The sequence below is a fragment of the Oryctolagus cuniculus genome, chromosome 19 (genome assembly GCF_964237555.1).
Source record: "Oryctolagus cuniculus chromosome 19, mOryCun1.1, whole genome shotgun sequence".
Lineage (NCBI taxonomy): Eukaryota > Metazoa > Chordata > Mammalia > Lagomorpha > Leporidae > Oryctolagus > Oryctolagus cuniculus.
The window spans coordinates 25,999,256-26,023,193 of record NC_091450.1 but is presented as its reverse complement, the minus strand read 5'-3'; the positions used below and the strand labels follow the sequence as shown (position 1 = coordinate 26,023,193).

General features: G+C 46.3%; 2 long non-coding RNA genes across 2 annotated transcripts in view; one reads left to right on the top strand and one right to left on the bottom strand.

The window, feature by feature from the left end:
- The window catches only part of LOC138847155 (uncharacterized), a 99,461-nt gene extending 90,675 nt beyond the window's left edge, over positions 1-8,786 (bottom strand). Inside the window, exon 1 of the long non-coding RNA XR_011384808.1 lies at positions 7,939-8,786. This is a non-coding gene — a long non-coding RNA (uncharacterized lncRNA). The remainder of the gene's footprint in view (positions 1-7,938) is intronic.
- On the top strand, positions 8,053-23,315 carry LOC127491438 (uncharacterized). The gene is made up of 3 exons (XR_007920102.2): positions 8,053-12,441; positions 15,390-15,573; positions 19,547-23,315. It is a non-coding gene; the product is annotated as an uncharacterized lncRNA (long non-coding RNA).
- Positions 23,316-23,938: the final 623 nt, after the last annotated feature.

The following is a 23,938-nucleotide window of genomic DNA, read 5'->3' as shown; positions in this document are numbered from 1 at the left end:
TCAGCATCAGAAAAACGTATATCATCTTTGACTGTTGATCTGAAGGCATCTGAGAAGCAGTGCAGGAGATTCCTCTGCCCCCAGTCGAGATGCTTAAAAGCTGGCTACCAATTTAAAAGACAAAAGGCATCCTTTCCATGCCCCAGGGAGAGCAGAGGTTAAGCACTGCAGACTACTCTGCACGCTCAGCAGCCTGGAGATGATGCCAGAGGAACCCACACTGGCCTGCCTCACTAATTAGCCTTGTTCTGCCAGGTTTCTGCCTTGCTCCAGTCATCACTCTACAGAGTGAGTCAGAACCCTTATTAAGTAAAATCCAGTCAGTTTCTCTTGGCCCGAAGTGTCCTTGTTTGTCCCTTATCAAAAGGAATTTACTGAATTAAGAATGCGGCACAGCTGGCTCTGCAAGGTTCTAATCACTGGACTCAAGAACTCCTTTGCTTCTCCAACAGATAAAACTGCTGGCCAGCATCGTCTGGAGGTGTTTGTTTAGGGGAATTACAGGTCGGTCGAGGCAGGAAAATTCCAGCTTTGGGGCAGAAGGAACTACCACTTAACAAGTGACTCCCGGATCACCTGAAGCCTACCTGGCCATCATAAAAGCTCCCTAGTGAGCAATGCATCGCCAACCATCCAAAGGAAACTCGTGAGCACCACTGACCAAACAGGAACTTGGACAGAAGGTCTACGACCGCTTCGTCCCAATTTCAATCTGTAAGAAGCTTCACTCCGAATTCTTTGCACAGCCTAGGAAGTAAGTAATGCTGCCTACCTCCTTGCTCTGCGCTTTGCCAATAAATACCCGCCTTCTTCCACCACCCCAACATCAGTGATTGGCTTTCTAGACCCAGGTTTGGGGGATCTACAGCAATGCCTCCAACTCTTTGGGGTGTTGTTCTGCAACAAAAGTCTTTTTCCTCTGCTTTACTGATTCTTTAAAAATCACTGTTGTTGGTTAAAAATACCAAGTAACTGAGAATCCAAAACCTCTTCGAGAACCACTCATTCTCTGCTTTTTTCCCACATATACATAAAATATGCACCTTAAAAGCTTCTGGGACAGCGCCACGGCTCACTAGGCTAAGTCTCCACTTACGGCACCGGTACCCTGGGTTCTAGTCCCAGTTGGGGCGCCAGATTCTGTCCTGGTTGCTCCTCTTCCATTCCAACTCTCTGCTGTGGCCCAGGAAGGCAGTGGAGGGTGGCCCAAGTCCTTGGGCCCTGCACCCGCATGGGATACCAGGAGGAAGCACCTGGTTCCTGGCTTCAGATTGGTGCAGCGTGCTGGCCGTAGCGGCAATTTTGGGGGGGGGGGGTGAACCAACGGAAGGAAGACCTATCTCTTTGTCTCTCTCTCTCACTGTCTAACTCTGTCAAAAAATAAATAAATAAGTAAATAAATAAATAAACGTCTGCTTGTCTTCGGTTTTCTATTCTTAATCTTTTGTAACAGAGGTCCAGCTAACAACCTACAGGGAATTATCATTTTTTCCCTACAATACCAATGTGTAAGACAAATATTACATTTTTCTGTTTGTTCTGCCATGTGAAAAAGCTGGAAGAATGGTCCTTTCCTCTCTCTCTACTGCCAACACGATGGTGATGAGACCCTAGCCATGCCCTGAAAGACTTCTCTCCATCTCCAGTCTGTCAACTCCCTGCTCCAAACTGGAGCCAACAATTGTCCCTATTATCCTTAGGATAAACTTTGAGCTCTTAGTCCGGTAAACCGGGCTCTGAGTCTTTCTTATGCACTCACCTTTCCCACATTCTCACTCCCCACACCTCTACTTTCTCTCTTCTTTCTAGGCAGGCCAAAGGATAGGCCCATTATTCCTTCTATCTACTCCCAAAATCCAAAATAGTTTTAAAACAAAAGAAATCATTTTCTCTGCAACAAATTCACTTGGTGGCAAAACCTTATTTGTGGCTATTTATGGTGTTGGGGGAAAATCTTCTCGTTCCTCTTTTTTGTGGTGGCCCCTGAATCAAGCTAACAAAAGACAGATTAACAGCATAAAAAATTATACATACGAACACAGGACCCAATAAAAGAAGTAGCTGGCTCATTAAATCATTTAGAGGTTTATCCACCTAACTTCTGTTGAAGGTATGATCTTGTAGTTCGGTTTGGTTTGGGTTGGGTTGGGTTGGGTTGGGTTGGTTTGTTTGGCTAGGAAAAGCAGAAGTGAGAGTTAGGGAACAATGCTGACCAGAGAGTACTCCCATCGCTGGTTTGTGCCGATCAGCCGCGCCAGTTGAAGAGAATCTGAAGGAGGGAGTGGAAATGAAAAGAGGGACAAGGACGCAGAGAAGGGAGCCAAGACAATGAACTGATCAAGACTCTTTTATTCCAGTGTCTCAGCGATATTTAGACATAACCAGTTGCAGCTCAAGGAAACACAAAAGATAACAACATATGCAAGCAACTTCTCGGACCTCCTGTGACGCAGATAATTGTAACAGAGTGTTCTTGATTAACATCCTCCTTCAACACGGGAGTACGTGCCTTTCTTATCCCAGGAATTCCACAAGCCAAGATTGGCCTTGACTTGTCCATAGGCTGCCTACACTGGTTCACTCCCAAATGTCCATGAAGCCCAAGCCAAATCTGGGAGAGATAACTCCATCCTGGTCTTCTACATGGGTGAGAAGAACTCAACTACTTAAGCCATTGCTGTTGCCTCCCAAGGTCTGCATTAGCAGAGAGCTGGAATCAGGAGCCAGAGCTGGGTATCAGATCAAGGCCCTCAATATGGGATAGAGATGTTTCATCTGACACCTTAACCATTAGACCAATTACTTATCTCCTAAGTGGCCTTTTCTGAAGTTATAGCTCCTCAAGTGATGTCAGTTCGGAATCATCAATATTCCAACTGAGCATATTTTGAGATGGCATATCCTTAAATCTTTCATTATCAATTTATCCAATCTGAGTTGGGATACTAGAATTGCTTTCAAAATATCTTTTCCAAGAACATCCATTTGCAACGATTTTTATGGATACATCTCTTTTTGATAGTAAGTTATACATGAAATTCCAAATGGCTACAATGGTCACAGCTGGGCCAGGCTGAAATCACGAGTTTCGTCTGGGGCTCCCACACATCTTACTCTATCCATGGGTTGGTTTAGGAATTGGGAGAAACGAAGACTTATAGATCAGACTGTTCTAATTTGAAGTTACTTTCAGACAGTCAGTACTACAATATATACTGCAGCAAACTTAAGTCCTTATTTAAATTTCCAGCCTGGGGCTGGTGTTAGGGGTTAGTGGGTAAAGTCACTGCCTATGACTGTGGCATCTCTGATAGGTGCTGGGTTTTGTCCCAGCTGCTCCACTTCCAATCCAGCTCCCTGCTGATGTGCCTGGGAAAGCAGCAGAGGATTAACCAAGTGCTTGAACCACTGCACCCACGTGGGAGACCCAGATGGAGTTCTATACTCCTGGTTTCAGCTTGGTCCAGTTGCAGCTGTTGTGGTCATTTGGGGAGTGAATCAGTGAATGGAAGATCTCTGTCCTCTGTCCCCCTGCCCTTCAAATACATAAACAAACCTTGAAAATCAAAACAAATTCTTCATCCAATACAGAAATCCTCTCCGTAAAACAGAGAAAGTAAAGTTTTATTATCGGATAACCATTAAACCAGAATATGAGGCATATCAGCGGCACTCCACTGGGAGACTGCAAAGACGGAAAGAAATCCCACGTTCTGGAGCAGGTATTTAACCCAGCGCTTGCGATGCTGCTTAGGATACCTGCGCCCCACATCGCACTGGCTGGTCTCTATTCCTAGCTCCTGCCCCACAAAGAAGCAGTGCTGGCTCAGCTACCTGGGTCCCTCCCATCCACGTGGGAGACCTGGACTGCATTTCTGACTCCTATCTTCATGTCAGCTCAGCCTCAGCCATGGCAAGCATCTGGGGAGTGGGCCAGCAGGTGCAAGTGCACTCGCTCTCGTTCTCTCTGTCTCTCTCTCCATCTCAAATAAGTAAATTAAAACTTAAAAAAAAAAAAAAAGCAATCTCACCTTCTCATCCTGGCAGCTCAGTCTGCAGGGATGCAGGTTGGCAGGACTGCTGCCATCGTGGTCTTATCTGCCACCTTGCCCACTGGTGACCCTGACAGTCACCCCAACCCTATGAAATAAAGTCATCAGGACAATCTGCCTGGTGTTTCATATAGGGCACAGAAACCTGGAATGTCCCTTATCTGATGCTTGAAATGCAACTATTTCTTGAGAAAGTCCAGGTACATTCACTTTAGCCAGAGACCACCTCTGCCTAGCTTGGCGGATAAACCCTCATCCCGGTGATCCGTTTCTCAGGGGATCCTCTCATCTCAGACTTCTGTTCAGTCTCTAAAAACATTATACTCTGTACAATGATGGGTTTGTCTGCCTCTTTCTTTGGTCTCTAGGCACTTTCCAGCTTTGGCAGCCAGTTCTTAGTATATACTGGGTTTTTACAAAACACACACCAAGTAAATGCCATCTATGACATTCACATTCTCAAGATAAATAGCCATCCCATCCCCAAACAAGAGCTTAACAGCACCATGCACCACACAACCTATCCTAAATTCACTTGTTAAATTGGGCGGTCTTCTGTGTTTGCTAGCTGGTTTTATCTAAAGGAAAAATACATTTCTCTTATCTTAATGATAAGAGGTAGTTTTGTGACTCAGAGCAAGGCATCCGCTGAAGTTACACTCCTACATAAAGCAGGAGACAAGGGCATCATCTCCCATGGCGGCTACTTTTCAGTGAGATGGTTCCCATGTCCTTGAGAACATACCCCTGCCTTTATATACAGCACAACAAAGTTAAACGCACATAACATACGGAAATGTGTGAACCCAAAATCTTCTAGGACAGTAGCAAAACGTATTTCACAATTTCTTTGCAACACTCCTCAACCCCAAAAATGAGTGTACTGTTCACTCAGGAGTTTAAAAACTCCACTTGCAAAGACAATATTTCCTATCAATTAAGAAAGATCTTTATTCTAATAAAATTTAGTTTAGTATATTCACATTGTTGTACAATCATCACATCTCTAGACCTTTTAATCATCCCAAACAGAACCTCTGCACTTATGAACAATTAACCACCCCCCCTTTCCCCAATACCATCCACCTTCCCCTACTCTCATCCCTGGTAATCAACATTCTACTTTCTTGCTCTATTTAATTTTCTAAGTAACTCATGTAAGTGGAATCAGAATAATCCCATCTATTTTCAAACACTTTGAAACATCCACAAAGACCAGGTATTTTAAATACAAATATATCTGAATACTCTGTATGCAGTACTGTTAAATAAAACTGTACACACACAGAAATAGTCATAATCTGAAGTATATTCTAAATATGATCACTTTGGCCTTGAACCATTCCCTCCTTCCTTCCTTCTCTCCACCAAATCCACTTGGCAAGTACAGGTATGCGTAAGGATCGGAGATGTTTGAACAAGTTCATTTCCAAAAGCAGAAATAGGCCTTTCTACGAATTGCAACATGAAATGCACAAAATCTGCTAATTTTACTAACTCTGTCATACACTGGCAACCTCCGTACTGCCTTGAGACTGCAAGTTGCAAAATGAGGACTCATTTGTATATATTACATATACACAGCCAAGCAAGCTACACACACAAAAAAACTGGTTGTGTCTGAAATTACCTAACAAACACACCAGCATATTATCTTTCGCATCTTCTTCCTTCCTAACTTCTCCCAACAACTGAAGAACAGTCAGTCATATCCTGTTCACAGAAGTAGTTTAACAATTCCATTCCTACTATTTCAGTAAAATTATGTTTATAGAGTGCTCACTCACTACTTGTACTTTAAACTATATTTTGGTCGTTTTGAAACATGCAGGGGCCAGCACCGTGGCATAGCAGGTGAGGCCACCACCAGCAGTGCCGGCATCCCGTGTGGGCGCCGGTCTGAGTCCCTGCTGCTCCACTTTCGATCCAGCTCTCTGCTATGGCCTGGGAAAGCAGTGGAAGATGGCCCAAATCCTTGGGCCCTTGCACCCATGTGGGAGACCCCGAAGAAGCTCCTGGCTCTTGGCTTTGGATCAGCACAGCTCTCGCCATTGGGGCCAATTGGGGAGTGAACTGGCAGATGGAAGACCTCTCTCTGCCTCTCCTTCTCTCTCTGTGTAACTCTTTCAAATAAATAAATCTTTAAAAAAATGGAAACATGCAAATGGACTAGATGCTTCAAAAAGGACTTTGTACACTCCATGCACAGCAGTCTTGAATAAACTGTACACCAGGAACAGTTAGAACCTAAGTGTCGGGCCCGGTGCCATGGCTCACTTAGTTAATCCTCCACCTGTGGTGCTGGCATCCCATATGGGCGCCGGGTTCTAGTCCTGGTTGCTCCTCTTCCAGTCCAGCTCTCTGCTGTGGCCCGGGAAGGCAGTGGAGGGTGGCCCAAGTGCTTGGGCCCCTATACCCGCATGGGAGACCAGGAGGAAGCACCTGGCTCCTGGCTTCAGATCGGCACAGCGCCAGCCATGGTGGCCAATTGGGGAGTGAACCAATGGAAGGAAGACCTTTCTCTCTGTCTCTGTCTATAAACTCTACCTGTCCAAAAAAAAAAAAAAAAAAAAAAAAGAGCCTAAGTGTGTTCTCACAATGAACATTTGGCTCAGCATTCTTCTCCTTGCTGTGTCTTCTCCACCAACCCCATGAGCTATCACGTTCAAATTTCTGAGATAATCTTGCATAGGAATTTTAATCTACAGCATAAAAATCATATTAAATTTAACAACTATACTTTGTCCTAGCCTGTAGTCTCTTTTCATTGAGAAAGAATGGATGCTGAAAACTAGGAAATGCACACTGTATAGTGCCCTGTAGGCACTGTAGTATACACAGTACAACAAAACTAAACGCATGCAACATAGTCTTAGCTAACAGCACACACCCTGACACAGAGCTCTTCCCACTGCCCGACTTCTCCCTGGAACAGGGCACAAACACAACGTGCATTTGCTCAGAGTGGGATGGCCACTCCAAAACAGTATTTCCCATGAACTTCCACACAGAGGTATTTATGAAACGTGTTTTTGCCACCTCTACTTTGAACAATATGTCAGGCACTTCAGAACATCTAAGAAGAGTACCTATGTCCCCAAAACGACTTAGCCTTGTCAACTATTCATAGTCAGGGATAAACCACACAGAGAAAACAATGGTTCCTATACGGAGATGTCTTCTAAGTATGACTGACAGAAGGGGCCTCCCTCCCTCCCTCCCTCCCTCCCAGCTGGCGGCTCCACGGCCTCGACTCCATGAACAAATAGGGACGTAGGTCCTGGAGGGCTCTAATTCCCCTTCAATAAAAGCCATTTCCACACGGCATTTTTATAATGTTTTAGAAACCAAGTAATCGGTTTGTAAACATGCCATTTTCTAACTACGGTACAATCTCTTCCTATCTTCGTTTCTAGGTATAGAGGTCGCCGACACTTTTTTTTTTTTTTGGACAGGTAGAGTTATAGACCACCACGGCCAGCGCTGCGCCGATCTGATGGCAGGAGCCAGGTGCTTATCCTGGTCTCCCATGGGGTGCAGGGCCCAAGCACTTGGGCCACCCTCCACTGCACTCCCGGGCCACAGCAGAGAGCTGGACTGGAAGAGGGGCAACCGGGACTAGAACCCGGAGTGCTGGAGCCACAGGCAGAGGATTAGCCTAGTGAGCCACGGCGCCAACACTTTTTTTTTTAAAAGCAGGTCTGTTCCAATCTTTCCTTAATTTTGAGAGTCGCGGGGGGGGGGGGGGGGAGCGTCTTCCATCCGCTGGTTCTCTCCCCAAATGGCCGCACGGCCAGAGCTGGGCCCATCCCAAGCCAGGAGCCTGGCGCTTCCTCCGGGTGTCCCCCGCGGGCCCAGGGGCCCAAGCTCTCGGACATCCTCTCACCTCGGCCAGGAGAGCGTCCCAGAGCCCGGCCACCGCCCCGGCCAGCTGGGCAGCCAGCGGCTACGTCACTAACGGTTCTGGCGTCCACCGTCGCCAGCAACGCCTAACGGCTCAACCGCCGGCCTCGGGCTGCCGGCCCCGGTTAGGCCCGCGGGGACTCCGAGGTGACCCCGGCCCCGGCTGGCTGCGCTGGGCCCCCGCCGCCCGCCCGCACGGCCAGCGAGCCTGGCCGGCGCCTTCGGCCGCCCGCCGCGGTGCCCTTCCGCCCTCCCTGAGGCCGCGCGTCCCGGGCCGGCTGTGCCTGGACCTGGGGCGCCCCTGGCGCCTTCGGCTCTCGGGCGCAGGGGCTCCGGGCCTCCTTGCAGCCTCGGGCCAGGGGGCCGCGGTCAGCCCGGGCCCCGCGGTCAGCCCCTCTGCCTCCCGGCTTCCTACCGCGCTCGCTTCCCCAAGTCGGAACTCCGGTGTTTTTTTTTTTTTTTTTTTTTTTTTTTTTTTTTTACCCCTAGCAAAACTTCCATCCCGCCGAATATGCTAGCCCTCAATATTCTTATTTTTCCATCCCACATTTTCAAGTTTCTCTGAATCCACAAGCTCTTAATTATTGCTATGAAATGAGAGAAAGCCCTCCGGATTTTTTAAGATTTTTTTTTTTGAAAGGCTGAGTTACAGTGAGTGGTCCTCACCTGCTGGTTTCTCCCCAAATGGCGCAACAGCCGGAGCTGGGCAGATCCAATGCCAGGAGCCAGAACCTTCTGGGTCTCCCACGTGGTGCAGGATCCCAAGCACTTGGGCCATCATCTGCTGCTTTTCCCAGGCCACAGCAGAGAGCTGAACCAGCAGATGGCAGATCTTTGTGATTTATTTGGAAGGCAGAGTTAGAGGGAGAGAGAGAGACAGACACAGAGAAGTTCCAGGGCTCACCCTGGCCGAAGCAGGAGCTTCCGTATCAGCAGCAGGGCGTCAAGTATTTGGGCCCTCTTCTGCTGTTTTCCCAGGTACATCAGCAGGGAGCTGGATTGGAAGTGGAGAAGCTGAGGCTGGCATTGTGGCATAGCAGGTAGAGCCACCGCCTGCGAGGCCCGCATCCCATATGGGTGCAGGTTTGGATCCAGGCTGCTCCCCTTCCAGTCCAGCACCCTGCTAATGGGTGGGAAAAGCAGCAGAAGATGGCCCAAGTGTTTGAGCCCCTGCCACTCACATGGGAAACCTAGAAGAAGCTCCTGGCCTCTGGCTCCTGGCTCCTGGCTCCTGCCTGGCCCAGCGCTAGCCATTTCTGCTATCTGGGGAGTAAACCAGTTAATAGATGATCTCTTTCTCCTATCCATCACTCTTGACTTTCATATAAACACATTAATCTTTAAAAAGACAGCTGGGATTCAAACTTGCCCACATACAGCAGTAAATTTGATGAACACCAGTGATATGGAGCTCCAGGGGTCACAGGATACTGCAGTGGGATACTCGGACAGAGAGGCGGGACACCGAGGCTCTTAACAGGAAAGCAGGCAGGCTCAGAGGAGTCTGTCTCCAGATCCTGGGCCCTGTGCAAAGCAGGGCATTGTCTTACATACACTGGCACAAACAACGGTAACTTTCCTAATACACATTTGATTGCATACGTCTTGACTGGATAGTTAGAGCTATAGCAACGCTTACACCTGCATACATTAGAATCCCCGCAGTTGACCTAGTTCTCTTGAGCTATTTCTCAGAAAGCCCCTTCCACTCCCTGTTCCCAGAACTCCTCTAAGGCTTTTGCATTTAGCCAGTGTTTTCTACCTTAGAGGAGGGGTCCCTGCAACATTACCTTTTCTCTGCAAATAATTTACCTTCAACCTTGGGGTTTGATGACACGTGGAGGTTAGTCCTGGTCCTGGGAGGTCCTAGGTTTGTGGGGCAGAGCCTTCTGCTGGCAAGGAGTCTCCTTGTTGAATCCAGGGTTCCAAGTAGGTGGGTCTCTTGGACAGGAATGTAAATGCAGAAGCTCTGGTAGGGTCATCCTCTACTGTGTGGATGGAGAAGTAGAGAAAACTGGACTATAGAGAAGATGAGAGTCAGAATCCCGATGGCTTTTCTATCCCGTGTTCTTGTCTGCTAGGGAACAGAGGGCCTCTTCAATTCAAAACAACATGTATGTAGCTAAGGTACCTGTGAAACCTCTAACAGGAACTCCTCATATCTGGCTATCTCGGAGACTTCTTGGAAAAAAAAATCTTGCTTTGTCTGTACCCTACCCCTGAGAACCTTGGCCCTGGCTGGTACAGTTTTTTCTGTGGCTGATATTGAAGGACCCCCAAAAGTGGTGCCCTTTTGTGATGACCCCAGAAACACAGACTCCAGACCAGGCGATGCAAAAAGCAAGAGGCAGTTTTTATTCCATTTGCGCAAATGGGCCCTCTGCTGCTGCAAGCAGCGAGAAAGAGAGGAGCCCTGAGCCCCGATTACATGCAGTATTTAAAGCGAAAAGCCACAAAAGTATCATAGATTAACATTCTACTTGGTGTACACAGCTCATTGGATAATTTTCAGCAATTGACCTAATATGGCAGTTTGGGAGCGGGTAGGGAAGCATAGTCAGTGGAAAAGTACTAGGTCGAAAGGGCATGACGGGGGGGGGGGTCGTTGTGAAAGGAGCCAAGAGCCGCCATAAAAAATGGCCTTAATAAAACAGTCCTGGGAAATGGGGAGTAAACTAAGTTCACAGAGAAAGCAGATAGCTACTACCCAGAGATAAGGGCTACTACCCAGAGATAAGGGCGACAGAACATCCTGGTATGCACCTAAGCCCCCTCCCCTGTGCTTGTTCAAGCTTAACAAAGAAACCGTGAGGCACGTAGGGCACGTAGCCATCCCTTTCTGCTCTTCAAGGACCCCCTCCCCTTGTCCAAGCTTAGACACGTAGGGCACGTAGCCACCCCTTTCTGCTCTTCAAGGACCCCCTCCCCTTGTCCAAGCTTAGACACGTAGGGCACGTAGCCCCCGTTTCTCCTCCTCCTCGACGACCTCCTCCCCTTGTAGTTACCCAATAAACTTACACCACCCTATAGTATGTTAATTTTGTGGTTTTGCCCCTTAAAAGCTATGTGAGGCCGGCGCCGCGGCTCAATAGGCTAATCCTCCGCCTAGCGGCGCCGGCACACCGGGTTCTAGTCCCGGTCGGGGCGCCGGATTCTGTCCCGGTTGCCCCTCTTCCAGGCCAGCTCTCTGCTGTGGCCAGGGAGTGCAGTGGAGGATGGCCCAGGTGCTTGGGCCCTGCACCCCATGGGAGACCAGGAAAAGCACCTGGCTCCTGGCTCCTGCCATCGGATCAGCGCGGTGCGCCGGCCGCAGCGCGCCGGCCGCGGCGGCCATTGGAGGGTGAACCAACAGCAAAGGGAGACCTTTCTCTCTGTCTCTCTCTCTCACTGTCCACTCTGCCTGTCAAAAAAAAAAAAAAAAAAAGCTATGTGAGATAGCTGCTTGGGGCTCCTCTCGCTTGCTTGCTGCTTGCAGCAGTAGAGGGCCCATTTGCGCAAATGAAATAAAATTACCTCCTGTTCTATTGCATCGTCTGGTCTGGAGTCTGTGTTTCTGGGGTCGTCACAAGAGGACACCGCTTTTGGGGTCCTACAGTTGAGGAAGAGAAGCGGGCTGCTACATGCCGTACGTGCCTTGCAGTTTTCTTTGTTCAGCTTGAGCAAGCACAGGGGAGGGGACCCATGTACATAACAGGATGTTCTGGTGCCCATATCTCCAAGTAATATTTAACCGCTCCTCTGAGAACCAGTTTACTTCCTTATTTCCCAGGACCTGCATTGTCTAGGGGGCTTTTTGCGGGGGGGTCTCACAATATCTGCAAACACAAGACCCACAAGACACGGTTCATTGTTAGCTTGAGCTCATACAACGGAAGCCCATCCTCCACATCTTGTGGCTGCTGTTGCTTCATGAGACATGGCCCTTCCTCTGTGAAGTAAAACTGTGTCCCTCCCTTTCCCATCCCCTTTCTGCAGCCTCGTGGGGCTGTTGCATCTTGAGGCGCAACCCGTTCTGTATGCAGCAAGACTTTGCCTATGTGTTGCTCCTAATCAGCCTTGGTTGTCCTGAGTACTTTGGCCCGCCGAGTACCTATCAATGCCATCGAAGCCTGGCTGTGGGTCTGTTCCCGGTCTCCCATGAGCGACTTTTAGTCTATTTTCAGCTACCTACAAGCTCTGTAATTGATAAACACCTGTCCTCTCTTCCTTGGACAACTTCCTTTTCATGGCAATTTCCACTAAACCCACCATTTGGCAATCACCATCACATTTTAGAATACACACACCCTTTAATGCTGTATATTTTTCTCTCTTAGGTGTTTAATTTATAGACCTAGAAGAACAAGATGAAGATATTTCACTGCAACAACGTTTATAATAGAAAACAGGGAGAAATGTATCATGTATGCTGCTGGACGCCCAGCGTAGTAAAGACACGATCGCTGCTTGCTCGGTTCTCATGGAACTTTATTCGTCCAGATGCAAGGTGAAAGAAAAGAAGCCAAGCCCCTCTCTCTGCACAATACTATCCCCCTTATATACCCAAGGTTCCCCTAGCAGGACACTCCCAGCAAATGGCAAGTCTGTTCACATGCAGTCCATGCAGGCACAGTCCAATCAAGTCGAAGTTCATCTTGCTCCATCGGGGTTGTTTGTGTGTCTTCAGGACATCCTGTGGTTAGCACTTCCTTGACTTGTTTTTCTCAGCGGCCAGCACTTCCTTAACTTGTTTTGCACAAGCTGTTACAACAGGCCATGCAAACAGCAAAGTGAGGAAGTTCCCACAGGTGGCCAGCCTGCGGTTCCCCACACTATGCCTTTCAGTTGGGAGTTGGCTAAATTACACCAACAAAATGGAAGTGTGTGTGTGTGTGTGTGTGTGTGCAGATAAAGTCATGATAAGAGGGTTGGAGTGAGGGTATAGTTATGTTTAATAATAAAGGCATTTCAATTTTTACTGTATAGAATGTTTCCATATTTGAATTTTATAAGGATATATACAATTTAGTACTTTTTTAAAAATTGAAATAATTTAATTGTGATGGTTTAAAAAATACCTACAAATTCTAGGATACTCTATTTAAAGGGTGACACTTCCTGTTCTCTTCAGTGTGGGATTTTCCAGGTTAATTTTTACTTTCTAGCTCAAACCTGGAATCAACTTCTTTTATATATTATTTTATTTGAAAGACAAAGTTACAGAGAGAGGTCGAGACAGAGAGAGGTCTTCCATTCACTGGTTCACTCCCCAGATGGCCCCAACGGCTGGAGCTAGGCTGATCCAAATCCAGGAGCCAAGAGCTTCTTCCGGTCTCCCATGTGGGTGCAGAGGCCCAGGGACTTGGGCCATCCTCCATTGCCTTCCCAGGCCATAGCAGAGAGCTGGATCGGAAGAGGAGCAGCCGGGACTAGAACCGGTGTCCATATGGGATGCTGGTGCTTCAGGCCAGGGCTTTAACCCACTGCACCACAGCACCAACCCTTGGAATCAACTACTTCTCTAGAATCTTTGTTTTCTTGAAGTGGGAACACTAAGGGAGAAACACTGACATTAGATTGGTCATTGTTGTTGGCTTTTTCAATGAGGAAGGCTAGGAAGTTCATATATTTATTTTGCTTTCCAAAGAGAAAATAGATTATGAGTTCACAGTGTGTAAAACTGAGTTATTTGGATTTATAGTGCTTTTGTGATATAGATGAATAGTTTCCCATTCTCCTGTTTTCACTTACCTTTTAAAACTTACATTGTCGGCTGATGCTGCAGCTCACTAGGCTAATCCTCCGCCTGCGGCGGCAGCACCCCAGGTTCTAGTCCTGGTTGGGGCGCTGGATTCTGCCCCGGTTGTTCCTCTTCCAGTCCAGCTCTCTGCTGTGGCCCGGGAGGGCAGTGGAGGATGGCCCAGGTGCTTGGGACCTGCACCTGCATAGGAGACCAGGAGGAAGCACCTGGCTCCTGGCTTCAGATCAGCACAGCACGCCAGCAGTAGCGGACATTTGGGGGGTGAACCAATGGAAGCAAGACCTTTCTCTCTGTCTCTCTCTCTCACTGTCTAACTCTGCCTGTCAAAAAAAATTACGTTTTCAATGACACAACATTAAATAATTTCTATTTTGTATCAAATCTCCTATTTTTAACCATAAAAAGAGACACAATTATCCACTCTTTTTAACATTTTTTTTATCCACTCTTTTTAAAGTACAGTGACTTATTTCTGGATCATTCAGATTGTTGTTGCATGACCAAAATGATTATCTTTTTTTGGTCCAGCTAAATATTTTTGACATAATATTTTTGAAGCAAAAAAGTAAAAAAAAAATGATAATACTGGAACCCAAGAAGATTACTATGAAAAAATTTAACAAAAATTTTACAGGGGGCCAGCACTGTGGCAGATCAGGTAAAGCTGCTGCCTGCAGTGCCGGCATCCCATATGGGTGCCAGTTCAAGTCCCTGCTGCTCCACTTCTGATCCAGCTCTCTGCTATGCCCTGGGAAAGCAGAAGATGGCGCAAGTCCTTGGGCCCCTGCACCTGTGTGGGAGACCTGGAAGAAGCTCCTGGCTCTTGGCTTCAGATCAACGTAGCTCCAGCCATTGCCACCACTGGGAGAATGAACCAGTGGATGGGAGACCTCTCTCTCTTCCTCTGCCTCTCTGTAACTCTACCTTTCAAATAAATAAATAAATCTTTTAAAAAATTTGCATAATTCTACATGAAAATAAGACTGTACATGTCAGAGCACTAACTACTTGCGGATTAGAAGGCTCAGTTTTGTTAACATGTCAATTGTCATATTTGTCTTTAACTCTGATACAGTGAATATCAAAATCATAACTCTTTTTGAAATATACAATAATAAATGAGTTCTGTAATTTATATGGAAATGGGAAGGACAAAAAAGAAGTAAAACAATTTTGGCCGGCGCCACAGCTCAATAGGCTAATCCTCCGCCTGCGGTGCCGGCACACAGGTTCTAGTCCCGGTCGGGGCGCCGGATTCTGTCCCGGTTGCCCCTCTTCCAGGCCAGCTCTCTGCTGTGGCCTGGGAGTGCAGTGGAGGATGGCCCAAGTGCTTGGGCCCTGCACCCCATGGGAGACCAGGAGAAGCACCTGGCCCCTGGCTTCAGATCAGTGCAGCGCTGGCCGCAGCGCAACGGGCGCACTGGCCATTGGAGGGTGAACCAACGGCAAAGGAAGACCTTTCTCTCTGTCTCTCTCTCTCACTGTCCACTCTGCCTGTCAAAAAAAAAAAAAAAAAGAAGTAAAGCAATTTTGAAAAAGAAAAATTTGGAATATTTATACTCTCTGATCTGCATATCCACTAAAAAGCCATAGTAATCAAAACAATATTTGATATTGCATAAGGATAAATATATAGGTCAACAGAAACAAATAAGAAATCTGAAATAGATCCATCTATTGTCAATTTCTTTTAGATAAAGGTGCCAAAGTAACTCAAAGTGGGAAAGAAGTGTCTTCAACAAGCAATACTGAAAGTGGGGGGAAAATATGAGCAAAAAATGAAACTGGAAGGTTTGGAACACCTCTACATTCAAGTTTTTCATAGCCCCCAGGAAGAAGACAGAGAAAGGAGATGGAGACCAACCTCACCAGAGACAGGTTGCTCTATTGAAGCAAGAGGGGCCACAGTCTGTTCTTGCATGCAGGGTCGGGCTTTTAGATGGTTGCAACTTGCCTCCAGTGGTAAAGGAAACTTGGCCTCCTGGGGGCTTTCTGCTTATCTGTTTTGCAAGCTGTTTGGTAAGGGGGCTTGAGAAAGGTCATGAGCAGATCTCACACCACAGTGAGGGTGGGGGTGGGGGGTGCCTCTGGCGGGAGGAAGTGGGGGAGGGTAACATTTTTGTGAGCCTTATTGCCCTGCAGAAAATCAACTCTAACCACATCATATACAAAAATTAACTCAAAATTGATCAATATCTAAATATAAGTGCTATAACTATAAAATGTCTAAAAGAAAGCATAAAAATGGATCTTTAGAACCGAGGTTTAAGCCAGGGCTCAGTGTACTGTGGACCAAATCTGGCCCACTGCCTGTTTTTGTAGATAAAATTTTATTGAGACAAAGCCACACTCATTTTTTTTTAAGATTTATTTATTTATTTGAAAGTCAGAGTTACACACAGAGAGAGAAAGGTCTTGCAACTGCTAGTTCACTCTCCAGTTACCTGCAATGGCTGGAGCTGCACAGATCCAAAGCCAGGAGCCAGGAGCTTCTTCTGGGTCTCCTATGCGAGTGCAGGGGCCCAAGGACTTGGGCCATCTTCTACTGCTTTCCCAGGCCATAGCAGAGAGCTGGAGCAGAAGTGGAGCACCTGGTTTGAACTGGTTCCCATATGGGATGCCAGCACTGCAGGAGGCGGCTTAACCTGCTATGTCGCAGCGCTGGCCCCATCAACACCTTTTAAAGCTATCATTCTGAGGGAGCCCAGGAAGAAGCAGGCCAGACTAACTCAATGCCACAGCTCCTTGCTAGCACATAACATACTTAACAAAATAGAATGAAAGCCCACTGTAACAAATATTTGCCAATGGACAAGACTTAGGCTTTAACAAAAATAAGTTATAAAAATCTCCATTAAGGCCGGTGCCGCGGCTCACTAGGCTAATCCTCCGCCTTGCAGCGCTGGCACACCGGGTTCTAGTCCCGGTCGGGGCTCCGGATTCTGTCCTGGTTGCCCCTCTTCCAGGCCAGCTCTCTGCTGTGGCCCGGGAGTGCAGTGGAGGATGTCCCAAGTGCTTGGGCCCTGCACCCCATGGGAGACCAGGATAAGCACCTGGCTCCTGCCATCGGATCAGCGCGGTGCGCCGGCCGCAGCGTGCTGGCCGCGGTGGCCATTGGAGGGTGAACCAACGGCAAAGGAAGACCTTTCTCTCTCTGTCTCTCTCTCTCACTGTCCACTCTGCCTGTCAAAAAAAAAAAAAAAATCTCCATTAAGTCTGCCTCTGCTTTCACAATAGCTATTGTGTAACCACTATGTTTGCTCTTTGGAAATGACATGCTAAAAACATACAAATACCTCCAGACTGTGAGACCCCAGTGGCTTGGTCTCTCCCTCTCCACCAGCCCCTCTGTTTGCCTCTTCTCTTCTCACCATTGTGTCTGGTCTCATAAAATGTCATCAACACGCAGATACCAACCAGGACTCATCTCACCAGTTTTCTAACAACAATTCTCTTACCTCTTGATTTCTTTTGTATTCAAATGTCAGAGCTGTTATTCACTCTCTTTTGAACAGAGTTTTCATTTTGTCCACTACCTGTTCTCTTTGTAGTTTTCATCAGTTTTAACCAAATGTGCCAGGTGCTTCAAGTTTAATATCATGTTACAAGTGTTTTCTTTGGGCTAAGCTTGCTTAGAATTCATATTACTTCCTTTATCTGTGTCTTTGTAATCCCCTCATTCTGGGACACCTTTTGTACATGCCATTGTTATGCCCAGTTCGATTGTCCCTAAAGACCACCAAGGGAGCTGATACTGCTGTAAAACACAGGAGAGTTTTATTGCAAGCTCCAGCATGGATCTGAATTGAGAACCTCGACTCTTCAGGTAACAGGGTTTTATAGGGTTTTCAGAGACAGTCCATACATTATAGCACCATGCAGCACATCATCTCATTCCACGGGAAATTCAAAGAACATCTCTTAAAATTGATTAGTGCATTCAGTGGCGGGAACGGACCTAGTAAAGGGGGATGGATGGCTTTGGGGTTGATGCTTTTTAAAATGATTGGCCAAAGTATAGGGTCTGAGCCGCTAGGGTGTAGGTGCTAAACTGCAGGGTTCCGGGATGTTATCAATCACCTTAACTGCCTGAGAAGACACCTGGAACTTTAGGTATTTCCCTGCTATCTGCTGATTGGCTGTTGCTAGGGGAGTTTATCGCAAGGGGAGTTTATTTTTGTTAGACCCTCTGAGTGAGGATGCTAACACATCGAGAGGCACACCCCAAAGACTCAGAGTCCAGACCGGCTGATGCAAAAGCAAGAGGATTTATTCAGCATCTGTGCAGACGGGCCTCCTGAACTCGGAGTCCAGAGAGCGCCCCCAGCACAGAGCCACACGGTTTATATACCCGCAGCAACCAATCTGTGAGCTGATCATGTGAAAGGCATGCATCCTCCATCCAATCAGTGAGCTGATCATGTGAAAGGCATGTGTCCTCCATCCAATCCGTGAGCTGATCATGTGAAAGGCATGCGTCCTCCATCCAATCAATGAGCTGATCATGTGAAAGGCATGTGTCCTCCATCCAATCAGTGAGCTGATCATGTGAAAGGCATGTGTCCTCCATCCAATCAGTGAGCTGATCATGTGAAAGGCATGCGCCTTCTGTCCAATCAGCTACGGGATCACATGGGAGGCATGCCCCTCGTCGCCATTTTGTTGTTTACTTCTTCAGCAGTTCCTTTCCCTGTCAGCGCCATCTTGTTCACCCTGAGGGGGACGACGTCTCGCTCCCTTCGTTCCCCTGGAGGGAAAGCAGCATCCCGCTTCCCACACCGTTATCTGAGTATTAGGAGGCATACAAACTGGGTTAGGTCTTAGCACAGCCAGGCGCAAGTGTCTCAGCTAGCTAAGCATAGGGTCCCTTATTTTCATAGCTGCACCTAATTTTAGCTCTGGGGAAAAAGTTTAGGGCTGTAATTTTTAAACTTTAATTTTATTTGGGGCAAAGGTGACTTCTTGTTTTTAATAGTGTTAGCTTAAGTCACTCCATCTTGGTTTGATTTTAAGGTTCTTCAATTTTATTTTTTTCAAGTGCTTTTGGCTTAGGGTTCAGGGCCTGGTCAGGCCCGAGTTACAAGATGGAGGCCTAGTCTAAAATAGCTGCGCCTTGATCCAGGCTCAGGTTTCTTACCCTTTTATGTTCTTTTCTAAATTATATTTTCCTCTGTGTGTTTCATTTTGGATATTTCCTAAGAATCTGTCTCTTAGCCTATCAATCCTATCTTTTGCTGTGTCCATTCTGTAGTTAAACACATCCATTGAGTTCTTAATGTCCACTGTAATATTTGTTATTGCTATGATGTACATATGTTTAACAGATTCAACTTCTATGGTGATATTCTCTATTATTTTATCTATGCTATTTGTCATTTTCTCCGTACTTCCATTAGCCTATAAATCATACCAAAGCGTTTTTATTTTTTAATTTGTTTGTAATAACTACATGTTCATAGGGTACAGTGTCATTAAAGTCCTTATCTTCAATCCAAATATCTATTTTATATGTTGCCCTGCTTCCCCTGAGCTGTTTTCTATTGATTATCTCTTTAATCATCTTGTTTTCTTTATGACTTGTAACTTTTGGTTGTGTGCCAGAATTTGACAACTGTTTGGAGAAGAAACCCATCTGTCAATTTGAGACTCTTTGAAGTGTCCAACTTTGTCACTTCAGTTCCACACGACTGCTAAGACTTGTTGTTTCTCTTTCCCCTAACAGTGGCCCTCTGTTCCTTGACCCATTTCCCAAATCATCAGTTGATTTCAGGGAACATTTTTCCTTCTCTTTAGATGTTTGGTCTTCATTGCTTCCATCCCTCTCTAATAACTTTGTGATTTTTTTCTCTAGGCATTGTCAATAGAAGCATTGGCCTACCAAGATCTCTGCAGGGGTTGACCCTGTGGGGAATCCCACAGGAGTCCCAAAGACGAGTCATGGATCACCGCTTACCCCACAACTAATAGGAGGTGGACCATGGAGAAATTCATGGTAGTCCTAAATGAGTTACAGAGCACGGCTAACCACAAATAAACTACAATAAGGTAGGAGCTGATGACACCATGTGTGCTAAGTTTAGTGTCTGCCAAGAAAAACATCTCAGACTGAACAGACGCCTCTGAACATGTGTCCTAAGGATGCTAATTTCAAGTCCTCCCGATAATAGCATGGTGATTGAGAGCACCGGACAGAGCTCATACTCCCTGTCCTAGACAGCAGACTGGTGGCGCCCGGGAAATTCCAGGACGCAGCTGATTGACACCCGGACCCCCACCAGGGGCCTTTTTCCCTGGAGTGGCAAGGATGAAAGGAGAGCTCTTTTCACTGCTCCCCATCCCCTCAGGGTGAACCTCTGGATCTCCACATGTCTAGAGCTGAAAAGCCAGCCTGTTGCTCTGTAGCAGCACAAGGCGACTAGGGAACAAACTCCATCAGAGCCAATGCCTCGACACCTCTCATCAGCCTGCTGCCAGACCCAACGGCAGAGCTGGACCAGACCTCTCAGCAGGGGACCTCTCCAGCTCCTCACCTCGAAGTCAGCCTGGGAACTTCGAGCCTACTGCCCAGAGTGACTTCCTGCCTGTAAGTGACTGTTCTGAGATCCGTCTCTCCAAGTGGTAACGGAGACTTCAGACTCTGGACGTTGGACTTTGACTTTTCATGACCGTGATAGGAACCTTGAGAATGCAGCATTTATAATATTAGCCATGTGTAATATGAAGAAATGTACCTCGACCCTATGATTAAGAATAATGCCATATGCTTTGCTGTACTTATATTACTATTATTGGATTGCCTTTGAGACTGCTTCGATGCTAGGTGTGTGTTAAGATCTGTGGATTAATGAATGTAACTGTATAGATTGGTATGCAGAGTAGTGAAGCCCTAGTGTGAATTGGTATGAGGAATCAAAACCTTTCATTGGAAAGACAGTCGTGTGTCCATGTGTTCCTTCTTCCCTGTACTCTGATGCGTTGCCCTTAAGCCCTGTCAAGCTGTGTGACAGTAGGTGCTGGCAACAGACCCACTTTTTCTTAAAAAGCTTTATGGAGCCTATGGCCTCTGCCACTGTCTCACAAAAGTGGCCATCCATGGTTCATACATGAATGAGCGTAACTCCGGCTATGGTTTTGATATGGCTTGAGGGTGTCCCCAAGAGTGCATGGGTTGGGAGGTTGGTCCCCAGTGTGTCAGTGTTGTGAGGTGGTGTAGAACCTTGAAGAGGTGGTGCCTAGGAGGAAGTAATTAGGTCACCAAAGGCACTGCCTTTAGAAGGAATTGATGTGGTTCTCATAGGACCGTAGTTTTCAGGGACGCTTTTTACAGAAGAGCAAGACTGGCCTCTTCCCAGTCTCCTGGCTTCCTGTCTGGCCTTCTGATCTCTTCCTTTCACGTGCACTCCACTCCACCCTGATGAGTCACAGTCAGGGGCAGGGTGAGGGGTGTTTTGACAGAGCTGGCACCACACTGTTTGGGCTGTTTGGACTTTTAGCCCCTCAAACTGCAAGGTAAATAGATTGTTTTATAAACTACTCAGCCTCTTGGATTTTGCTGTAGAAATGGAAAACACTAATATGCATACAGCTTTGTTGCAGTAGAATTGTATGTATCAAAACAGGTGGTCAGCCCTGATCACTTGCGTCCCGTAGGTCATAGAAGTCCTTACCAAACTTTTATATCTCTCTGGGAACCTTTTACACTTCTCAAACATGTCCTTTCTGTTGGAGATACTGCTCATCAGTTTATAACAAGCAATTCTGATAGCTAGGTACCATTCTGCTTGGTACAATATCAAACGACATTAAGCATTATCTTAACTGCCTATGTTCCTGAGATCAAGATTCTGGATCTATTAAGTATAAGAGCTCAGACCAGCAGTGAGTAAATTTATTGAAGTTCTAGTTTCTCTTTGTTGGACACTTTTTAACTGTGTCAGTTAAGTTTTCCCAGAAAACAAAACCAATAGAATATATATAAATTATTGTACATAGAACATTTCTTTGATTTTTGGTGGAGTTACATCCTGATAGACCCATCCTAAGTAAAAAATATCTAGGTTGAAAATGCATTTAAAATACCTAACCTGGGGCAGGTGTTTGCCATAGCGATTAAGTCACCACTGAGGATGGCTACATGCCATACCAGAGTGTCCAGCTTAAGTCCCAGCTACTTTGCTTTCAACCAGCTTCCTGCCAATGTGTACACTGGGAAATAACAGATGATGGGTCAATGACTTGGGTCCCTGCTGCCCACATGGGAGACTCAGGTTGATTCTTGGCTCCTCACTTTGTCCTCGCCCAGCCCTAGTTGTTGCAGGCATTTGAGATGTGAACCAGTGGATGGAAGATCTCTCTTTGTCTCTCTGCCTTTCAAATAAGATTAAAATTAATAAAAACAAATTTAAAATAAGAGCTGAGATTTTGAACCACCTAACAAATAAACACCTAAACTACTCTGTATCATCGCTTAGTAACAGTCCACTGTAGTATACTGATTGTCTCCTCTTAAGATCATGTGACTGGCTGGGAGCAGTAGCTCACTGCTACTGCCCAGCATCAGAGACAGTATCATCCCCCACATTGCTAGCCTGGGAAAAAATCAGACTTCAAAGTACTGTTTCTACTGAATGCACATCACTTTTGCACCATTGCAAAGTGGAAAAATCATAAGGTGAACTATTTTAAGTGGGGGACCACCTATATAGTACACATAGTATCTTTATATACATATATTGCATACATACATAGTATATATAGAGAGAGATTACACACATACACACACACACACACACACACAAATGAAGAGGTTTATTTTCTGAAAGCTGCTGGGCAGGTAAGCAAGCCAGAAATCAGGCAGGACTTCTGTGTTACGGTCTTGGGACAAACGTCCTTCTCAGGAAAGCTGTGTTTGCTCTAAAGGCTTTAAACTAAATGGATGAGACTCATCTTCATTATAAGAGTAATCTCCTGGCCGGCGCCGTGGCTCAATAGGCTAATCCTCCACCTTGCGGCGCCGGCACACCGGGTTCTAGTCCCGGTCGGGGCGCCGGATTCTGTCCCGGTTGCCCCTCTTCCAGGCCAGCTCTCTGCTATGGCCAGGGAGTGCAGTGGAGGATGGCCCAGGTGCTTGGGCCCTGCACCCCATGGGAAACCAGGAAAAGCACCTGGATCCTGGCTCCTGCCATCGGATCAGCGCGGTGCGCCGGCTGCAGCGGCGGCCATTGGAGGGTGAACCAACGGCAAAGGAAGACCTTTCTCTCTCTGTCTCTCTCTCTCACTGTCCACTCTGCCTGTCAAAAATAAAAAAAAATAAATAAAAAAATAAAAATAAAAATTTAGAAGAGTAATCTCCTTAAAGTCAATTGATTTTAGATGTTAATCACATCTACAAAATACATTCACAGCAATATCTAGAATGTATGTTTGGAGCACTATAGTCTTGCCAAATCAATATATAAAATTTAATATCACAATAATCAGATAAAGGTGTCAAAAATTCATTAAAATTGAATTGAAAGATGTTTCAGTGTAAAAAATGAAAAATATGTGCATAATTGTTTCCTAATCTGCATTGTCATAAACTTTTTTGAAGTACCCTCATACTTTAACAATATATATTAAAGTTAATAGTATTTCTACACCATAATTTAGTGTTTGCATGCATAATCAACAATTATACTTTGTCTGTAATTTCCCCTTAAATAATATTCAACTGTTTTACTTTGATGTATCTTTGTGGAAATTATACAATAAATATATGTTGAAAAACAATACATTTGTCCATCCACTTTTAAGAACTTATTTTAGGCCAGCGCCGTGGCTCACTAGGCTAATCCTCCGCCTTGCGGCGCCGGTACACCAGGTTCTAGTCCCGGTCAGGGCGCCGGATTCTGTCCCGGTTGCCCCTCTTCCAGGCCAGCTCTCTGCTGTGGCCAGGGAGTGCAGTGGAGGATGGCCCAAGTACTTGGGGCCCTGCACCCCATGGGAGACCAGGAGAAGCACCTGGCTCCTGCCATCGGATCAGCGCGGTGCGCCGGCCGCAGCGCACTGGCTGCGGCGGCCATTGGAGGGTGAACCAACGGTAAAGGAAGACCTTTCTCTCTGTCTCTCTCTCTCACTGTCCACTCTGCCTGTCAAAAAAAAAAAAAAAAAAAGAACTTATTTTACTGAGTTTCTATTATGTATCAGATAACAGAAATGGGTACATAACTAAAATTAGGTGTGGTAACTTTTATGAAACACT